Source organism: Trachypithecus francoisi, unplaced genomic scaffold (assembly GCF_009764315.1).
Source record: "Trachypithecus francoisi isolate TF-2019V2 unplaced genomic scaffold, Tfra_2.0 Lachesis_group5, whole genome shotgun sequence".
Lineage (NCBI taxonomy): Eukaryota > Metazoa > Chordata > Mammalia > Primates > Cercopithecidae > Trachypithecus > Trachypithecus francoisi.
Genome location: NW_022681470.1, coordinates 26880671 through 26903535, shown reverse-complemented (window position 1 = coordinate 26903535; position 22865 = coordinate 26880671).

Sequence of the window (22865 nt, the reverse complement as noted above, 5' to 3'; positions counted from 1 at the left end):
ACCCTGGCCGGGCGCGGTGGCTCAAGCCTGTAATCCCAGCACTTTGGGAGGCCGAGGTGGGTGGATCACAAGGTCAGGAGATCGAGACCATCCTGGCTAACACGGTGAAATCCCGTCTCTACTAAAAATATAAAAACATTAGCCTGGCGTGGTGGCGGGCGCCTGTAGTCCCAGCTACTCAGGAGGCTGAGGCAGGAGAATGGCGTGAACCCGGGAGGCGGAGTTTTCAGTGAGCCGAGATCGCGCCACTGCACTCCAGCCTGGGCGACAGAGCAAGACTCTGCCTCAAAAAAAAAAAAAAAAAAAAAAGAGTTCACCCTGCTGCTGTGTTAAGAATGGCCGATAATAAGGCATGAGTGGCAGCAGGAAATTAGGAGGTTTCTGCAGTAATGCATGTGAGAATGACAATTCAGACCATTAGCACTTAAATGATAGCAGTGGCAGCTAGAAGACAATAGAGAAAATTTTTCAAAATTCTGAGAAAAAAATGATTTCACTACTAAAATGCTAACACTCAGCCAAACGATCAATTGTAGAGTATGAGAAAAATAATGGCATGTTTCAACATGAATGAGCAAGGCCTGAAAAATTACCTCCTGTGCACCATTTCAGAGGAAAATTCTGAAGAATATGCTACACAAAAAAGAGAGTGTAAACCAAGAGGAAGATTAATGAGAGTGTAAATTCCAAATAAGACAAAATACCTACAATTTTGTTTCAGTAAAGTACACAACAGGGTCATAGATTATTTTTCATTCATAATCCTTTTCTAGCTCAACAAACCAACCTCAGAAAAATACATCCATTTGAATTTTATTGTCAGTGCAACAAATTATTAAGACAACCAGTCTGATTTGCAAATTTTTGAAGTAACCTATTGTATTTTGTAGGTCATAGCAACAAATTCTAATGCTTAGGTGCCCAAAAGATTTCCTTGTACAAACAATGCTTCTAAGAACACTTTTAAGCAAAGAACATATTAGGTAAATATATCTTTACACAAATCTTAAGCCTGGACAGGAGAATACAACTGATACTCTTCTAAACTTTTTCAAATCACTTTTCAGAAAGTTTTATGATGCAGAAGACTATCTGCTTTATGCAACTGTAAGAAATGAGAAAATATTTTCCCTCTTCATTTTTCTCAGATTTCTTTCACCAGCTCTTAGGAAGGCCTGAAATGTTTAAGGCTGAGTATTGGAATTCCATTAGTCAGCACTGAGAAAGAAAAAAAAAAAAAATAGTAGACACTTGAATCCCAAAGCTTATACTATGAAAATTCAAGGGTGGAATGTGATTATTTTAAAATGGACTATGGCACATGTAGTATTTTGAATCTACAGGATCCAGGAAAATAGGGAATGCATCTTAAAAATATTTAAAATCCCCAGGATGTTAGTGAAAAGAAATCTCCATAATGGCAGCATGCAGCATTTCTAGAAAATCACCAATCCAGCAAAAGGATGGTGGTTTCTAAGAAGGGCCATATAGATAACCTGATATTTTGAATACAGTAGGGAGAGATTAGCAGAGTGGAGGAATGTATCTGTGATAGATAAATAGAAAATTAAGGAACCAAAAAGGAGATATTCATTGATTCTTGGAAAAACCAAAAGTTATAAAGAATAAAAAATGTTATTTTTATAACTACATGGCACAGCTATAAATAGTTCATATAACCAATATTACAAATATCAATATGAATTTAACAAAAATTGTGATATTACATCTTGAAAAAATGGGAGAAGTGATGTGGGGATAGCAGGCAGGGGTGTAAGAAACCTAAATCTTCATTATTCCTACCAAGATGTCAATAGAACCTAAAACTACATCTTGTCAACATCTGCTGACAAGAATATCAATAGAACTTAAAACCGAAAAATATCCAGAAATAGCCATAGAAACCTATTGTTTAGAAATAAGCAGGTAAATGCAGAAAAATAAAACAGGTAAAAGAGTTGCTTGTGGAGAGCAGGAATCAGAAATGGGATGGGTGGGATATGGCAGGGAACCAATGAACCTTTAATCACCATTTTCTCTACCATTAGAATCTGTCTGATCTCAGGGTGTAAGACAGTAGAAGCAAAATAAGGGCTGTACGGAGGCAACTATACACTTTGCCATTGTAACAAAAATAGGACTGGAAAGGAAATTAGTAGAGTAGTACAAGCAGGCACTTAAAGGCCCTACTTCTATTCCTTTTCCATGAAGCTTCGTGGAAATAGGCAGGTAAGGAGCAGGCAATGCTACTTTCAGGTGTAGCCAACTATTTTGGGCTCCAAGGCATTCTTAGTCTTACTGGTGACCTACGTCTTTGACTCTACACAGTCCTTGGCTGAAACCTGAATCAATAGACTTTTTCACTCTCCTTGATGTTGACCTATGGAGTTCCTGATCTCAGCTAAATAATTCACCTCAGTTGTCCTGTGTTCTGATTTTCTGTGGTCCTTTCCTTGCCTTAACAACTTGACTCTTATTTTTAATGTTCCTAACTTTGGCCTGGAAACTTGATCTGATTCTCTGCATTCTTGATTTTCTTCCAGTTTGCTGCATCTCTTACCTATATCGCAGGCCAGCCTGGTAACCTAACCTTGATCTTTGGTTGCCCCATTTGATGGAAGGTTTGGTTTAGCACTCATGATACTATTTCTGATTGATGCTGCCATATGGTCCAAACTTTTCTCCTGACGGCAGTGTTACTTTGCCAGTATTGGCAAGTTACTGCTTAAAAGTGGTAGTAGCCAAATTGTGTTTATGCAGCTAAACTATGAGACTGGACAAATTAGATCAGGCACTGGTGATAAAGCAATTAACATACGCTCTTGGCGTAAAAAAAATCACAATTGGATACCCTTAGACCCAAATAGAGCCCCTCCTCGATTCCTTACACCCCTACTCCACAGTCAATAAAGAGATTTTCAGAGAAGAAAAGGAGTCCAAAGCAAGGGTTGGAAAGGTCATATAGAGACTTCAACTTGCAGAGGAGTTTCCTGAGTTTGCCTTAGAGTTAGAAAGCATAACTCTCAGAACTCCCTCTGTGCCTGTAAACCTAACTTCATGTTGGAATTTTAGAAACAAAGAATATTCAGGCCTCCGGATAGTTTCACAGCCTCTGTATATATCAGCACCATCACAAAGTGGATGAAATCATTCTTGTCTGATCAAATTTCCAATAGATTAATATTGACATACTCATATTTTACTTTAAGGAAACTTTGGCCAGGCACAGTGGCTCATGCCTGTAATCCCAGCACTTTGGGAGGCCGAATGGGGCAGACACAAGGTCAGGAGATCGAGATCATCCTGGCTAACATGATGAAACTCCCTCTCCACTAAAAATACAAAAAAATTAGCCAGGAGTGGTGGCGGGCGCCTATAATCCCAGCTACTTGGGAGGCTGAGACAGGAGAATGGCCTGAACCTGGGAGGTTCAGTGAGCCGAGATCGCGCCACTGCACTCCAGCCTGGGCAACAGAGCGAGACTCCATCTCAAAAATAAAAAGGATCCTTTATTGGCTCCCTCTGCCCCATTTTGTTCAATAATCTTTAAATAAATGAGTTAAGAAAGATCAAGAAGAAAAGAAGTATGAAAAGAAGCATTTAATAATACACTGGATGCAGGGGAAGGAGACATGCATAATTGCCTGTTCCTCTTTAGACAACCCTTCCCCTTCCTTCTTGAGAAAACAACAAGGAAGGGACCAAAAAGAAGTAAACACAATAGTAACTACTTATTAAATATCCAGTAGGTCTTTGTACGTATTAATTCAATTCATTCATATACCAACCCAATGAGATGGATGGTATTATCTCCATTTGATGAGTGAGGAAAGTGAGATTCTGAGGGATTAAGCAATTTGTCCAAGGTCATCGGCTACTAGTTGAGAAGATGGGACACAAAACAAAGACTATGCAATGGCGGAGAACAAGGTCCTAACTTCAAAGACATGTAGCCTTCCCAGCAATACTGGAAATGGAAGGAGATGATAATTGTTTTACACTGTTAGTGGACACAAGATTTTAATTGTATCATTCACATCAAAAAAAGAAATTATCTCCCTCCCTTTATCCTTCAGCTGTGACCTCAAAATGCCTTCCAGGAAATAAAGTGAGAATTTCAATTCAATTCAACAAATATTTTCTTGAGTGCCTATTAATACCAGGCTCTGCATTAGGATTTAGGATATATAACAGTGAGTGGAGACAGGCATAATGTTTGTCTTCAAGAAAGCTGCAGACAGTTTAAAAGGAAAAGTATGATAACTTATAAACAGGAAAGGGAAGCAAAACGCCATGGAAGGCAAAAGCAAAAGCATCTTATGATCTAAAACACAGGGGAGCCCTTACCTAGGAAATAAAAGTTGAGGTAAAATTTAAATGGTAAGTATGAATTAACAAGGTAAGGGCTTAATGCTGATGTCACAAGGTAACTTAATGAGCTAATATTGAAGAGAGACAAGCTTCTCTCAAGAAACAGTACACATGACTGTTTTATCTTTGACAGGATAGCCAGAGAGAAAGCCAGCTACCCCAGTCATGGGAAAGGAGAAAAACAGCTGAAGTTTTAATAAATTTCTAAAGGCTACATGTAGAATGGCATGATAGTATCAGAATCCTGAGAGCCTTGGACACGGGGGAGTCTGCGGCATTCATCAGCTCTTTCGTGGTCCTTAAATAAGAGCTCATGAAAAAGACTGAAAGCAGGGCAAAACCACTGAGAGAGACATCTACTAAATCACAGGTATATGGGGCATGCCTAAGCCTCAGGACAGAGCAAGGAGATCAGAGAAACTCCTCTGTGCTCTAGACCCTGCAGTGACTAAGACAGCAGCTGTCTGTCACTGGGGGAGGAAGAGGATTGCTAAGAGCAATTCCGTCTGAGGTTTATGAAAGCAAGGGTTTCTTAAGTCTGAGGGCAAAGACAGGAAACACAGTGGAATTCCCCTCCCTCTTCTTTATCCCACATACATTCCATCAAGCATGAGGCAACAGCAGCCTGATACTGAGGAAAGTGAAGGAGCACTGAGAGAGGGACTACCTTACTAATTCTGGGTCCAGAGCAAGCAAACTGGGATATGTGTCTGGCACTCCAGGCCTTATGAGAAGTACAATACAGCAACAATGCACGACTGGAAATACATGAAGCCAGTCTATGGGAGCATGGACATCATTTAAGCCATCACAAAACCCAAACCCAGTTCAATCACAAACCAGTTTAATTTAATCACGTAACTAATGACTTCACAGAAGTTTTTTTTTTTTTTTTTAATTATACTTTAAGTTCTAGGGTACATGTGCATAACGTGCAGGTTTGTTACATATGTATATTTGTGCCATGTCGGTGTGCTGCACCCATCAACTCGTCAGCACCCATCAATTCATCATTTATATCATGTATAACTCCCCGATGCAATCCCTCCCCCCTCCCCCCTCCCCATGATATGCTCCAGTGTGTGATGTTCCCCTTCCCGAGTCCAAGTGATCTCATTGTTCAGTTCCCACCTATGAGTGAGAACATGCGGTGTTTGGTTTTCTCTTCTTGTGATAGTTTGCTAAGAATGATGGTTTCCAGCTGCATCCATGTCCCTACAAAGGATGCAAACTCATCCTTTTTTATGGCTGCATAGTATTCCATGGTGTATATGTGCCACATTTTCTTAATCCAGTCTGTCACAGATGGACATTTGGGTTGATTCCAAGTCTTTGCTATTGTGAATAGTGCTGCAATAAACATACGTGTGCATGTGTCTTTGTAGTAGAATAATTTATAATCCTTTGGGTATATACCAGTAGTGGGATGGCTGGGTCATATGGTACATCTAGTTCTAGATCCTTGAGGAATCACCATACTGTTTTCCATAATGGTTGAACTAGTTTACAATCCCACCAACAGTGTAAAAGTGTTCCTATTTCTCCACATCCTCTCCAGCACCTGTTGTTGCCTGACTTTTTAATGATTGCCATTCTAACTGGTGTGAGATGGTATCTCATTGTGGTTTTGATTTGCATTTCTCTGATGGCCAGTGATGAGCATTTTTTCATGTGTCTGTTGGCTGTATGAATGTCTTCTTTTGAGAAATGTCTGTTCATATCCTTTGCCCACTTTTTGATGGGGTTGTTTGTTTTTTTCTTGTATATTTGTTTGAGTTCTTTGTAGATTCTGGATATTAGCCCTTTGTCAGATGAGTAGGTTGCAAAAATGTTCTCCCATTCTGTAGGTTGCCTGTTCACTCTGATGGTAGTTTCTTTTGCTGTGCAGAAGGTCTTTAGTTTAATGAGATCCCATTTGTCAATTTTGGCTTTTGCTGCCGTTGCTTTTGGTGTTTTAGACATGAAGTCCTTGCCATGCCTATGTCCTGAATGGTACTACCTAGATTTTCTTCTAGGGTTTTTATGGTATTAGGTCTAACATTTAAGTCTCTAATCCATCTTGAATTAATCTTCGTATAAGGAGTAAGGAAAGGATCCAGTTTCAGCTTTCTACTTATGGCTAGCCAATTTTCCCTGCACCATTTATTAAATAGGGAATCCTTTCCCCATTTCTTGTTTCTCTCAGGTTTGTCAAAGATCAGATGGCTGTAGATGTGTGGTATTATTTGTGAGGACTCTGTTCTGTTCCATTGGTCTATATCTCTGTTTTGGTACCAGTACCATGCTGTTTTGGTTACTGTAACCTTGTAGTATAGTTTGAAGTCAGGTAGCGTGATGCCTCCAGCTTTGTCCTTTTGACTTAGGATTGTCTTGGCAATGCGGGCTCTTTTTTGGTTCCATATGAACTTTAAAGCAGTTTTTTCCAATTCTGTGAAGAAACTCATTGGTAGCTTGATGGGGATGGCATTTAATCTATAAATAACCTTGGGCAGTATGGCCATTTTCACAATATTGATTCTTCCTATCCATGAGCATGGTATGTTCTTCCATTTGTTAGTGTCCTCTTTTATTTTGCTGAGCAGTGGTTTGTAGTTCTCCTTGAAGAGGTCCTTTAGATCCCTTGTAAGTTGGATTCCTAGGTATTTTATTCTCTTTGAAGCAATTGTGAATGGAAGTTCATTCCTGATTTGGCTCTCTGCTTGTCTGTTACTGGTGTATAAGAATGCTTGTGATTTTTGCACATTAATTTTGTATCCTGAGACCTTGCTGAAGTTGCATATCAGCTTAAGGAGATTTTGGGCTGAGACGATGGGGTTTTCTAAATATACAATCATGTCATCTGCAAACAGGGACAATTTGACTTCTTCTTTTTCTAACTGAATACCCTTGATTTCTTTCTGTTGCCTGATTGCCCTAGCCAGAACTTCCAACACTAGGTTGAATAGGAGTGGTGAGAGAGGGCATCCCTGTCTTGTGCCAGTTTTCAAAGGGAATTTTTCCAGTTTTTGCCCATTCAGTATGATATTGGCTGTGGGTTTGTCATAAATAGCTCTTATTATTTTGAGGCACGTTCCATCAATACCGAATTTATTGAGCGTTTTTAGCATGAAGGGCTGTTGAATTTTGTCAAAAGCTTTTTCTGCATCTATTGAGATAATCATGTGGTTCTTGACTTTGGTTCTGTTTATATGCTGGATTACATTTATTGATTTGCGAATGTTGAACCAGCTTGCATCCCAGGGATGAAGCCCACTTGATCATGGTGGATAAGCTTTTGATGTGCTGCTGAATCCGGTTTGCCAGGATTTTATTGAGGATTTTTGCATCGATGTTCCTCAGGGATATTGGTCTAAAATTCTCTTTTTTTTGTTGTGTCTCTGCCAGGCTTGGTATCAGGATGATGTTGGCCTCATAAAATGAGTTAGGGAGGATTCCTCTTTTTCTATTGATTGGAATAGTTTCAGAAGGAATGGTACCAGCTACTCCTCGTACCTCTGGTAGAATTTAGCTGTGAATCCATCTGGTCCTGGACTTTTTTTGGTGGGTAGGCTATAATTGTTGCCTCAATTTCAGAGCCTGCTATTGGTCTATTCAGGGATTCAACTTCTTCCTGGTTTAGTCTTGGGAGAGTGTAAGTGTCCAGGAAATTATCCATTTCTTCTAGATTTTCTAGTTGATTTGCGTAGAGGTGTTTATAGTATTCTCTGATGGTAGTTTGTATTTCTGTGGGGTCGGTGGTGATATCCCTTTATCATTTTTTATTGCATCTATTTGATTCCTCTCTCTTTTCTTCTTTATTAGTCTTGCTAGCGGTCTGTCAATTTTGTTGATCTTTTCAAAAATCCAACTCCTGGATTCATTGATTTTTTGGAGGGTTTTTGTGTCTCCATCTCCTTCAGTTCTGCTCTGATCTTAGTTATTTCTTGCCTTCTGCTAGCTTTTGAATGTGTTTGCTCTTGCCTCTCTAGTTCTTTTAATTGTGATGTTAGAGTGTCAATTTTAGATCTTTCCTGCTTTCTCTTGTGGGCATTTAGTGCTATAAATTTCCCTTACACACTGCTTTAAATGTGTCCCAGAGATTCTGGTATGTTGTAACTTTGTTCTCATTGGTTTCAAAGAATATCTTTATTTCTGCTTTCATTTCGTTATGTACCCAGTAGTCATTCAGGAGCAGGTTGTTCAGTTTCCATGTAGTTAAGCGGTTTTGATTGAGTTTCTTGGTCCTGAGTTCTAGTTTGATTGCACTGTGGTCTGAGAGACAGTTTGTTATAATTTCTGTTCTTGTACATTTGCTGAGGAGTGTTTTACTTCCAATTATGTGGTCAATTTTGGAATAAGTGCGATGTGGTGCTGAGAAGAATGTATATTCTGTTGATTTGCGGTGGAGAGTTCTATAGATGTCTATTAGGTCCGCTTGGTGCAGAGATGAGTTCAATTCCTGGATATCCTTGTTCACTTTCTGTCTCGTTGATCTGTCTAATGTTGACAGTGGAGTGTTGAAGTCTCCCATTATTATTGTATGGGAGTCTAACTCTCTTTGTAAGTCTCTAAGGACTTGCTTTATGAATCTGGGTGCTCCTGTATTGGGTGCATATATATTTAGGATAGTTAGCTCTTTCTGTTGAATGAATCCCTTTACCATTATGTAATGGCCTTCTTTGTCTCTTTTGATCTTTGATGGTTTAAAGTCTGTTTTATCAGAGACTAGGATTGCAACCCCTGCTTTTTTTTGTTCTCCATTTGCTTGGTAGGTCTTCCTCCATCCCTTTATTTTGAGCCTATGTATGTCTCTGCATGTGAGATGGGTCTCCTGAATACAGCAGACTGATGGGTCTTGACTCTTTATCCAGTTTGCCAGTCTGTGTCTTTTAATTGGAGCATTTAGTCCATTTACATTTAAGGTTAATATTGTTATGTGTGAACTTGATCCTGCCATTATGATATTAAGTGGTTATTTTGCTCGTTATTTGATGCAGTTTCTTCCTAGCCTCGATGGTCTTTACATTTTGGCATGTTTTTGCAATGGCTGGTACCGGTTTTTCCTTTCCATGTTTAGGGCTTAGGGTTAGGGTTAGGGTTTGTGTTAGGGTTAGGGTTAGGGTTAGGCCCCACCCATCGCCCGGGGATGAGACACGCCCCCATCCCACCCCCAGCAGCCTCCGAGCCACGCCCTCCCGGCGGGTCGGGGCCGGTGGCCGGGAGATGAGTCATCACCCGTGAAGCGGGCTCCAGGCGGCCGCTAGGCCACACCCAACGCGATTTTTGCCCCCAGCGGCGGCCAGGACACGTCCCGCGGCGGGTTAGGTTTAGGGATAGGGTTAGGGTTAGTGTTAGGGTAAGGGTTAGGGTTCGGCCCCACCCATCGCCCAGGGATGAGACACACCCCCATCCCGCCCCGCGTAGCCTCCGAGCCACGCCCCCCGGAGGGTGGGGGACCCTGGTCGCCGGGAGACGAGTCATTTCCCGCGAAGCAGGCTCCCGGCTAGGCCACGCAGAGTCGATTTCCCTAACCCTAACACTACCACCCTAACCCTAACCCGCCGTGGCTCGGAGGCTGCTGGGGGCGGAATGGGGGCGTGTCTCATCCCCAGGCGATGTGTGGGGCCGAATCCTAACCCTAACCCTAACCCTAACACTAACGCTAACCCTAACCTTAAAACCCTGACCCTGAACCTAACCCTAACCCTAACCCAAACCCAAACCGTAAACCTAACCCTAACCCTAACCCTAACCCGATCAAACCCGATCACACCCGATCAAACCAAACCAGACCGGATCACACCGGATCAAACCAGACCAGATCGGATCAAACCGGACCAGGCCGGATCAAACTGGATCAAACCAGAACAGACCGGATCACACCGGATCAAACCCGATCACACCGGATCAAACCAGACCAGACCGGATCACACCGGATCAAACCAAACCAGACCGGATCAAACCAGTGCAGACCGGATCGAACCAGACCAAACCGGAACAAACCGGTTGAAACCGGATAAGACAAGATAAAACCGGATCAGACCGTATCAAACCGGAACAAACCGGTTGAAACCGGATCAGACCGGTTAAAAACGGATCACACCGGATCAAACCGGGTGAGACCGGATCAAACCGGTTGAAACCGGATCAGACCGGATCAAACTGGTTGAAACCGGATCAGAGCGGATCAAACCGGTTGAAACCGGAGCAGACTGGTTGAGACCGGATCAAAGCGGATCAGACCGGATCAAACCAGTTGAGACCGGATAAAACCGGATCAAACCAGTTGAGACCGGGTCAGACCGGTTAAAAGCAGATCAGACCGGATCAAACCGGATCCAACCGGTGGAGACCGGAACACACCGGATCAAACCGGTTAAAGGCGGATCAGGCCGGATCAAACCGGATCAGACCGGATTAAACCGGTTGAAACCGGATCATACCGGAACAAACCGGTTTAAACCGGTTGAGACCGGATCAAACTGAAACAAACCGGTTGAAACCGGATCAGACCTGATCAGACCGGTTGAGACCGGATCAGACCGGATTAAACCGGATCAGACCGGATCAGACAGGATCAAACCGTTTGAAACCGGATCAGACCTGATCTGACCGGATTAAACCGGTTGAGACCGGATCAAACTGGAACAAACCGGTTGAAACCGGATCAAACTGGAACAAACCGGTTGAAACCGGATCAGACCGGATTAGACCGGATCAGACCGGATCAGACCGGATCAAACCGTTTAAAACCGGATCAGACCTGATCAGACCGGATCACAATGGTTGAGACAGGAACCGGTTGAGACCGGATCAAACCGGTTGAAACCGGATACCTGATCATACCAGATCAGACCGGATCATACCGGATCAGACCGGTTCAAACCAGATCAGACCGGATCCCACCGGATCAGACCACATCAGACCGGTTCAAAGCGGATCAGACCGGTTCATACCGGATCAAACTGGATCAGACCGGATCAAACCGGTTGAGACCGGATCAAACCGGTTGAAACCGGATCAGACCGGATCAAACCGGATCAGACCGGATTAAACCGGTTGACACCGGATCAGACCGGAACAGACCGGTTGAAACCGTTTGAGACCGGATCAAACTGGAACAAACCTGTTGAAACCGGATCAGACCTGATCAGACCGGTTGAGACCGGATCAGACCGGATTAAACCGGATCAGACCTGATCAGACTGGATCAAACCGGTTGAGACCGGATCAAACCAGTTGAAACCGGATACCTGATCAGACCGGATCAAACCGGTTGATACCGGATCAGATCGGATCAGAGCGGTTGAGACCGGATCAGACCGGAGTAAACCGGATCAGACTGATCAGACTGGATCAAACCGGTTGACACGGATCAAACCAGTTGAAACCGGATACCTGATCAGACCGGATCAAAACGGTTGATACCGGATCAGATCGGATCAGACCGATTCAGCCCGGATCAGACGGTTCAAACCGGATCAGACAGATTCAAACCGGATCAGACCTGATCGTACCGGATCAAACCAGATCAGACCTGATCGGACCAGTTAAAACCGGAACAGACCAGATCAAACGGTTGAAATGGATCAGACCGGATCAACTGGATCAAACCGAATCAAACGATTCAAACCGGATCAAACCGGTTGAAACCGGATCAGACCGGATCAAACCGGATCAAACCATTTGAAACCGGATCAGACCGGATCAAACCGGAACAAACCGGATCAAACCGGATCAGACCGGATTGAACCGGTTGAAACCGGATCAGACCGGATTAAACCGGATCAGACCGGATCAGACCGGTCGAAAGCGGATCAGACCCGTTGAAACCGGATCAGACCGGAACAAACCGGTTGAAACCCGTTGAGACTGGATCACAACGGTTGAGGCCGGATCAAACCGGTTGAAACCGGATCAGACCGGATCAAACCAGATCAAATGGTTGAAAACGGATCAGACCGGATGAAACGGGAACAAACCGGTTGAGAACGGATCAAACCGTTTGAAACGGGATCAGACCGGATCAAATCGGATCAAACCGGTTCAGACCGGATCAAACCGGATCAGATCGGATCAGACGGGATCAAACCAATTGAGACCGCATCAGACCGGATCAGACCGGTCGAAATCGGATCAGACCCGATGAAACCAGTTGAGACAGGATCAAACCGGTTGAGACCGGATCAGACCGGATCAACCGGTTGAAACTGGATCACACCGCATCAAACCGGATCAAACCGGTAGAAACCGGTTGAGACCGGATCAAACCGGAACAAACCGGTTGAAACCGGATCAGACCTGACCAGACCAGTTGAGACCGGATCAGACCGGATTAAACCGGATCAGACCGGATCAAACCGGTTGAAACCGGATCAGACCGGACCAAACCGGTTGAAACCGGAGCAGACCGGATCAGACCGGATCAGAACGGATCAAACCGGTTGAAACCGGATGAGACCGGATCAGACCGGATCAAACCGGTTGAACCGGATCAGACCGGATCAGACCGGATCAAACCGGTTGAAACAGGATACCGGATCATACCGGATCAAACCGGTTGAAACAGGATCAGACCGGATCAAAGTGGATCAGACCGGATCAAACAGGAAGAAAACGGTTGAATCCGGATCAGACCAGATCAAACCGGATCAGACCATATCAAACCGGAACAAACCGGTTGAACCGGATCATACCGGTTGAACACGGATCAGACCGGATCATACCAGTTCAGACGGATCAGACCGGATTAAACCGGTTGAAACCGGATCAGACCGGCACAATCCCGTTGAAACCGGTTGAGACCGGATCAACCGGAACAAAACGGTTGAAACCGGATCAGACCGGACTAAACCGGATCAGACCGGATCAAACCGGTTGAAACCGGATCAGACCGGATCAGAGCGGATCAGAATGGATCAAACCCTTGAAACCTGATCAGACCTGTTCAGACCGGATCAAACCGGTTGAGACCGGATCAAACCGGTTGAAACAGGATACCTGATCAGAACGGACCAAACGGGTTAAAACCGGATCAGACCGGATCAAACCGGTTGAAACCGGATCAGACCGGATCAAACCCGATCACAGCAGATCAAACCGGAACAAAACGGTTGAAAACGGATCAGACGAGATCAAACCGGATCAGACCGGATCAAACAGGTTAAAACTGGATCAGACCGGATGAAACCGGTTGAAACCGGATCAGACCGGATCAAACCGAACAAACCGGTTGAAACCGGATCAGACCATATCAAACCGGAACAAACCGGTTGAAACCGGATCAGAACCGTTGAACCCGGATCAGACCGCTTCAGACCAGATTAAACCGGATACGACGGGATCAAACCGCTTCAGAACGGATCAGACCGGATCAAACCGGATCAGACTGGATCAAACCGGTTGAAACCGGATCAGACCGGAACAGACCGGTTGAAACCGTTTGAGACCGGATCAAACTGGAACAAACCTGTTGAAACCGGATCAGACCTGATCAGACCGGTTGAGACCGGATCAGACCGGATTAAACCGGATCAGACCTGATCAGACTGGATCAAACCGGTTGAGACCGGATCAAACCAGTTGAAACCGGATACCTGATCAGACCGGATCAAACCGGTTGATACCGGATCAGATCGGATCAGAGCGGTTGAGACCGGATCAGACCGGAGTAAACCGGATCAGACCTGATCAGACTGGATCAAACCGGTTGACACCGGATCAAACCAGTTGAAACCGGATACCTGATCAGACCGGATCAAACCGGTTGATACCGGATCAGATCGGATCAGACCGATTCAGCCCGGATCAGACGGTTCAAACCGGATCAGACAGATTCAACCGGATCAGACCTGATCGTACCGGATCAAACCAGATCAGACCTGATCGGACCAGTTAAAACCGGAACAGACCAGATCAAACCGGTTGAAACGGATCAGACCGGATCAAACTGGATCAAACCGAATCAAACCGATTCAAACCGGATCAAACCGGTTGAAACCGGATCAGACCGGATCAACCGGATCAAACCATTTGAAACCGGATCAGACCGGATCAAACCGGAACAAACCGGATCAAACCGGATCAGACCGGATTGAACCGGTTGAAACCGGATCAACCGGATCAAACCGGATCAGACCGGATCAGACCGGTCGAAAGCGGATCAGACCCGTTGAAACCGGATCAGACCGGAACAAACCGGTTGAAACCCGTTGAGACTGGATCACAACGGTTGAGGCCGGATCAAACCGGTTGAAACGGATCAGACCGGATCAAACCAGATCAAATGGTTGAAAACGGATCAGACCGGATGAAACGGGAACAAACGGTTGAGAACGGATCAAACCGTTTGAAACGGATCAGACCGGATCAAATCGGATCAAACCGGTTCAGACCGGATCAAACCGGATCAGATCGGATCAGACGGATCAAACCAATTGAGACCGCATCAGACCGGATCAGACCGGTCGAAATCGGATCAGACCCGATGAAACCAGTTGAGACAGGATCAAACCGTTGAGACCGGATCAGACCGGATCAAACGGTTGAAACTGGATCACACCGCATCAAACCGGATCAAACGGTAGAAACCGGTTGAGACCGGATCAAACCGGAACAAACCGGTTGAAACCGGATCAGACTGGATCAAACCGGTTGAAACCGGATCAGACCGAACAAACCGGTTGAAACCGTTTGAGACCGGATCAAACTGGAACAAACCTGTTGAAACCGGATCAGACCTGATCAGACCGGTTGAGACCGGATCAGACCGGATTAAACCGGATCAGACCTGATCAGACGGATCAAACCGTTTGAGACCGGATCAAACCAGTTGAAACCGGATACCTGATCAGACCGGATCAAACCGGTTGATACCGGATCAGATCGGATCAGAGCGGTTGAGACCGGATCAGACCGGAGTAAACCGGATCAGACCTGATCAGACTGGATCAAACCGGTTGACACCGGATCAAACCAGTTGAAACCGGATACCTGATCAGACCGGATCAAACCGGTTGATACCGGATCAGATCGGATCAGACCGATTCAGCCCGGATCAGACCGGTTCAAACCGGATCAGACAGATTCAAACCGGATCAGACCTGATCGTACCGGATCAAACCAGATCAGACCTGATCGGACCAGTTAAAACCGGAACAGACCAGATCAAACCGGTTGAAACTGGATCAGACCGGATCAAACTGGATCAAACCGAATCAAACCGATTCAAACCGGATCAAACCGGTTGAAACCGGATCAGACCGGATCAAACCGGATCAAACCATTTGAAACCGGATCAGACCGGATCAAACCGGAACAAACCGGATCAAACCGGATCAGACCGGATTGAACCGGTTGAAACCGGATCAGACCGGATTAAACCGGATCAGACCGGATCAGACCGGTCGAAAGCGGATCAGACCCGTTGAAACCGGATCAGACCGGAACAAACCGGTTGAAACCCGTTGAGACTGGATCACACGGTTGAGGCCGGATCAAACCGGTTGACACCGGATCAAACCAGATCAGACCTGATCGTACCGGATCAAACCAGATCAAATGGTTGAAAACGGATCAGACCGGATGAAACGGGAACAAACCGGTTGAGAACGGATCAAACCGTTTGAAACGGATCAGACCGGATCAAATCGGATCAAACCGGTTCAGACCGGATCAACCGGATCAGATCGGATCAGACGGATCAAACCAATTGAGACCGCATCAGACCGGATCAGACGGTCGAAATCGGATCAGACCCGATGAAACCAGTTGAGACAGGATCAAACCGTTGAGACCGGATCAGACCGGATCAACCGGTTGAAACTGGATCACACCGCATCAAACCGGATCAAACCGTAGAAACCGGTTGAGACCGGATCAAACCGGAACAACCGGTTGAAACCGGATCAGACCTGACCAGACCAGTTGAGACCGGATCAGACCGGATTAAACCGGATCAGACCGGATCAAACGGTTGAAACGGATCAGACCGGACCAAACCGGTTGAAACCGGAGCAGACCGGATCAGACCGGATCAGACGGATCAAACCGGTTGAAACCGGATGAGACCGGATCAGACCGGATCAAACCGGTGAAACCGGATGAGACAGGATCAGACCGGATCAAACCGGTTGAAACTGGATCAGACCGGATCAAACTGGATCAAACCGAATCAAACCGATTCAAACCGGATCAAACCGGTTGAAACCGGATCAGACCGGATCAAACCGGATCAAACCATTTGAAACCGGATCAGACCGGATCAAACCGGAACAAACCGGATCAAACCGGATCAGACCGGATTGAACCGGTTGAAACCGGATGAGACCGGATCAGACCGGATCAAACCGGTTGAAACCGGATGAGACAGGATCAGACCGGATCAAACCGGTTGAAACAGGATACCGGATCATACCGGATCAAACCGGTTGAAACAGGATCAGACCGGTCGAAATCGGATCAGACCCGATGAAACCAGTTGAGACAGGATCAAACCGGTTGAGACCGGATCAGACCGGATCAACCGGTTGAAACTGGATCACACCGCATCAAACCGGATCAAACCGGTAGAAACCGGTTGAGACCGGATCAAACCGGAACAAACCGGTTGAAACCGGATCAGACCTGACCAGACCAGTTGAGACCGGATCAGACCGGATTAAACCGGATCAGACCGGATCAAACCGGTTGAAACCGGATCAGACCGGACCAAACCGGTTGAAACCGGAGCAGACGGATCAGACCGGATCAGAACGGATCAAACCGGTTGAAACCGGATGAGACCGGATCAGACCGGATCAAACGGTTGAAACCGGATGAGACAGGATCAGACCGGATCAAACCGGTTGAAACAGGATACCGGATCATACCGGATCAAACCGGTTGAAACAGGATCAGACCGGATCAAAGTGGATCAGACCGGATCAAACAGGAAGAAACCGGTTGAATCCGGATCAGACCAGATCAAACCGGATCAGACCATATCAAACCGGAACAAACCGGTTGAAACCGGATCATACCGGTTGAACACGGATCAGACCGGATCATACCAGTTCAGACCGGATCAGACCGGATTAAACCGGTTGAAACCGGATCAGACCGGCACAATCCCGTTGAAACCGGTTGAGACCGGATCAAACCGGAACAAACCGGTTAAAACCGGATCAGACCGGACTAAACCGGATCAGACCGGATCAAACCGGTTGAAACCGGATCAGACCGGATCAGAGCGGATCAGAATGGATCAAACCCCTTGAAACCTGATCAGACCTGTTCAGACCGGATCAAACCGGTTGAGACCGGATCAAACCGGTTGAAACAGGATACCTGATCAGAACGGACCAAACGGGTTAAAACCGGATCAGACCGGATCAAACCGGTTGAAACCGGATCAGACCGGATCAAACCCGATCACAGCAGATCAAACCGGAACAAAACGGTTGAAAACGGATCAGACGAGATCAAACCGGATCAGACCGGATCAAACAGGTTAAAACTGGATCAGACCGGATGAAACCGGTTGAAACCGGATCAGACCGGATCAAACCGAACAAACCGGTTGAAACCGGATCAGACCATATCAAACCGGAACAAACCGGTTGAAACCGGATCAGAACCGTTGAACCCGGATCAGACCGCTTCAGACCAGATTAAACCGGATACGACGGGATCAAACCGCTTCAGAACGGATCAGACCGGATCAACCGGATCAGACCGGATTGACCGGTTGAAACCGGATGAGACCGGATCAGACCGGATCAAACCGTTTGAAACGGATGAGACAGGATCAGACCGGATCAAACCGGTTGAAACAGGATACCGGATCATACCGGATCAAACCGTTTGAAACAGGATCAGACCGGTCGAAATCGGATCAGACCCGATGAAACCAGTTGAGACAGGATCAAACCGGTTGAGACCGGATCAGACCGGATCAACGGTTGAAACTGGATCACACCGCATCAAACCGATCAAACCGGTTGAAACCGGTTGAGACCGGATCAAACCGGAACAAACCGGTTGAAACCGGATCAGACCTGACCAGACCAGTTGAGACCGGATCAGACCGGATTAAACCGGATCAGACCGGATCAAACCGGTTGAAACCGGATCAGACCGGACCAAACCGGTTGAAACCGGAGCAGACCGGATCAGACCGGATCAGAACGGATCAAACCGGTTGAAACCGGATGAGACCGGATCAGACCGGATCAAACCGGTTGAAACCGGATGAGACAGGATCAGACCGGATCAAACCGGTTGAAACAGGATACCGGATCATACCGGATCAAACCGGTTGAAACAGGATCAGACCGGATCAAAGTGGATCAGACCGGATCAAACAGGAAGAAACCGGTTGAATCCGGATCAGACCAGATCAAACCGGATCAGACCATATCAAACCGGAACAAACCGGTTGAAAACGGATCAGACCGGATTGAACCGGTTGAAAACGGATCAGACCGGATCATACCAGTTCAGACCGGATCAGACCGGATTAAACCGGTTGAAACCGGATCAGACCGGCACAATCCCGTTGAAACCGGTTGAGACCGGATCAAACCGGAACAAACCGGTTAAAACGGATCAGACCGGACTAAACCGGATCAGACCGGATCAAACCGGTTGAAACCGGATCAGACCGGATCAGAGCGGATCAGAATGGATCAAACCCCTTGAAACCTGATCAGACCTGTTCAGACCCGATCAGACCGGTTGAAACCGGATCAGACCGGATCAAACCGGTTTAAACTGGATCAGACCGGATCAAACAGGTTGAAACCGGATCAGACCGGATCAAACCGGTTGAAACCGGATCAGACCGGATCAAACCAGATCACAGCAGATCAAACCGGAACAAAACGGTTGAAAACGGATCAGACGAGATCAAACCGGATCAGACCGGATCAAACAGGTTAAAACTGGATCAGACCGGATGAAACCGGTTGAAACCGGATCAGACCGGATCAACCGGATCAAACGGTTGAAACCGGATCAGACCATATCAAACCGGACAAACCGGTTGAAACCGGATCAGAACCGTTGAACCCGGATCAGACCGCTTCAGACCAGATTAAACCGGATACGACGGGATCAAACCGCTTCAGAACGGATCAGACCGGATCAAACCGGATCAGACTGGATCAAACCGGTTGAAACCGGATCAGACCGGATGAAACCGGAACAAACCGGTTGAGACCGGATCAGACCGGTTGAAACCGGATCAGACCGGATCAAATCGAACCAAACCGGATCAGACCGGATCAAATCGGACCAAACCAGATCAGACCAGATCAAACCGGATCAAACCAGTTAGGACCAGATCAGACCGGTTAAAACCGGATCAAGCCGGATCAGACCGTATCAGACCGGATCAAACCAGTTGAAACCGGATCAGACCGGATCAAACCGGATCAAACCAGTTAGGACCAGATCAGACCGGATCAGACCGGATTAAGCCGGATCAAACCGGTTGAAACCGGATCAGACCGGATCAAACCATATCAGACCGGATCGGTTGAAACCCGATCAGACCGGATCAGACCGGATTAAACCGCATCAGACCGGAATAAACCGGATCAACCGGATCAAACCGGAATAAACCGGTTGAAACCGGTTGAAACCGGATCACAGCGGATCAGACCGGATCAAACCGGTTGAAACCGGATCAGACCGGATCAAACCGTATAAGACCGGATCGGATGAAACCGATCAGACCGGATTAAACCGGATTAAACCGCATCAGGTCGGATTAAACCGCCTCAGACCGGATTAAACCGGATCAAACCGGATCAGACCGGATCAAACCGGTTGAAACCGGATCACACCGGATCAAACCGGATCAGACCGGATCAAACCGTATCAGACCGGATCGGATCAGACCGGATCAAACCGGTTGAAACCGGATCACACCGGATCAAACCGGATCAGACCGGATCAAACCGGTTGAAAACGGATCACACCGGATCAAACCGGATCAAACGGGATCAAACCGTATAAGACCGGATCGGTTAAAACCCGATCAGACCGGATCAAACCGTTTGAGACCGCATCAGACCGGATTAAACCGCATCAGACCCGTATAAGACCGGACCCGATCAGACCGTATCAAACCGTTTGAGACCGCATCAGACCGGATTAAACCACATCAGACCGGATTAAACCGGATCAGACCGGATCAAACCGGAATAAACCGGTTGAAACCGGATCAGACCGGATGAAACCGTACAGACCGGATTAAACCACATCAGACTGGATTAAACCGGATCAGACCGGATCAAACCGGAATAAACCGGTTGAAACCGGATCAGACCGGATGAAACCGTACAGACCGGATCGGTTGAAACCCGATCAGACCGGATCAAACCGTTTGAGACCGCATCAGACCGGATTAAACCGCATCAGACCGGATGAAACCGGAATAAACCGGTTGAAACCGGTTGAAACCGGATCACAGCGGATCAAACCGGATCAGACCGGATCAAAACGGTTGAAACCGGATAACACCGGATCAAACCGGATCAGACCGGATCAAACCGTATAAGACCGGATCGGTTGAAAAACGATCAGACCGGATCAAACCGTTTGAGAACGCATCACACCGGATTAAACCGCATCAGACCGGATCAAACCGGATCAGACCGGATCAAACCGGATCAGACCGGATCGGATCAGACCGGATCAAATCGGTTGAAACCGGATCACACCGGATCAAACCGGATCAGACCGGATCAAACCGGATTAAACCGCATCAGATCGGATTAAACCGTATCAGACCCGTATAAGACCGGATCAGTTGAAACCCGATCAGACCGGATGAAACCGTTTGAGACCGCATCAGACCGGATTAAACCGCATCAGACCGGAATAAACCGGATCAGACCGGATCAAACCGGAAAAAACCGGTTGAAACCGGATCAGACCGGATGAAACCGGTTCAGACCGGATCAAACCGGATTAAGCCGGATCAAACCGGTTGAAACCTGATCAGATCAGACCGGATCAAACCGGATCAGACCGGTTGAAACCGGATCAGACCGGATCAGACCGGTTGAAACCGGATCGGACCGGATCAAACCGGATTAAGCCGGATCAAACCGGTTGAAACCTGATCAGACCGGGTCAAACCGGATCAGACCGGATCAGACCGGTTGAAACCGGATCGAACCGGATCAAACCGGTTCAGACCGGATCAGACCGGATCGGACCGGATCAAACCGGATCGGACCGGTTGAAACCTGATCAGAGCGGATCAAACCGGTTCAGACGGATCGGACCGGATCAAACCGGTTCAGACCGGTTGAAACCTGATCAGACCGGATGAAACCGGTTCAGACCGGATCAGACCGGATCAAACCGGTTCAGACCGGATCAAACCGGCTCAGCCCGGATCAGACCGGATCAAACCGGATCAGACCGGATCAGAACGGATCAGACCGGATCAAACCGGCTCAGCCCGGATCAGACCGGATCAAACCGGTTCAGAACGGATCAAACCGGTTCAGACCGGTTGAGACCAGATCAGACCGGTTCAAAACGGATCAGACCGGATCAAACCGGTTGAAACCGGATCAGACCGGGTCAATCCTGATCAAACCGGCTGAAACCGGGTCAGACCGGATCAGATCCGGGCCGGATCAGACCGGTTCAAACCGGATCAGACCGGATCAAACCGGATTAAACCGGTTGAAACTGGTTAAAACCGGATCAGACTGGATCTGACCAGATCAGACCGGATCAAGCCAGCCCAGAACGGATCGAATCGGATCAGAACGGAACAAACCGGATCAGACTGGATCAGATCGGATCAGACCGGATTAAACCGGATGAAACCGGTTGAAACCCGTTGAAACCGGATCAGACCGGATCAGACCGGGTCAAACCGGATCAGACCAGCTGAAACCGGGTCAGACTGGATTAAACCGGATCAGACCAGATCAAACCGGTTGAGACCGGATCAGACCATATCAAACCGGATCAGACCGGATCAAACCGGAACAAACCGGTTGAAACCTGATGAGACCGGATCAAACCGGTTGAAACCGGATCAAACCCGATCAAACCAGACCAGACCGGATCCGGATGAGACCGGATCAAACCGGTTGAAACCGGATCAGACCGGATCAAACCAGACCAGACCGGATCAAATCGGACCAGACCAGACCAGACCGGATCAAATCAGACCAGACCAGACCAGACCGGATCAAACCAGACCAAACCGGATCAAACCAGATTGGACCGGATCAAACCAGACCAGACCGGATTAAACTGGATCACACCGGCTCAAACCAGACCAGATTGGATCAAACCGGATCGGACCGGATCAAACCGGTTCAAACCGGATCAAGCCAGACCAGACCGGATCAAACCAGATCAAACCAGATCAAACTGGTTCGGACCGGATCAAAATGGATCAAACCAGACCAGACCAGATGAAACCAGAATCGGACCGGATCAAACTGGATCAGACCAGACCAGACCTGATCAAACTGGATCAAACCACACCAAACCGGATC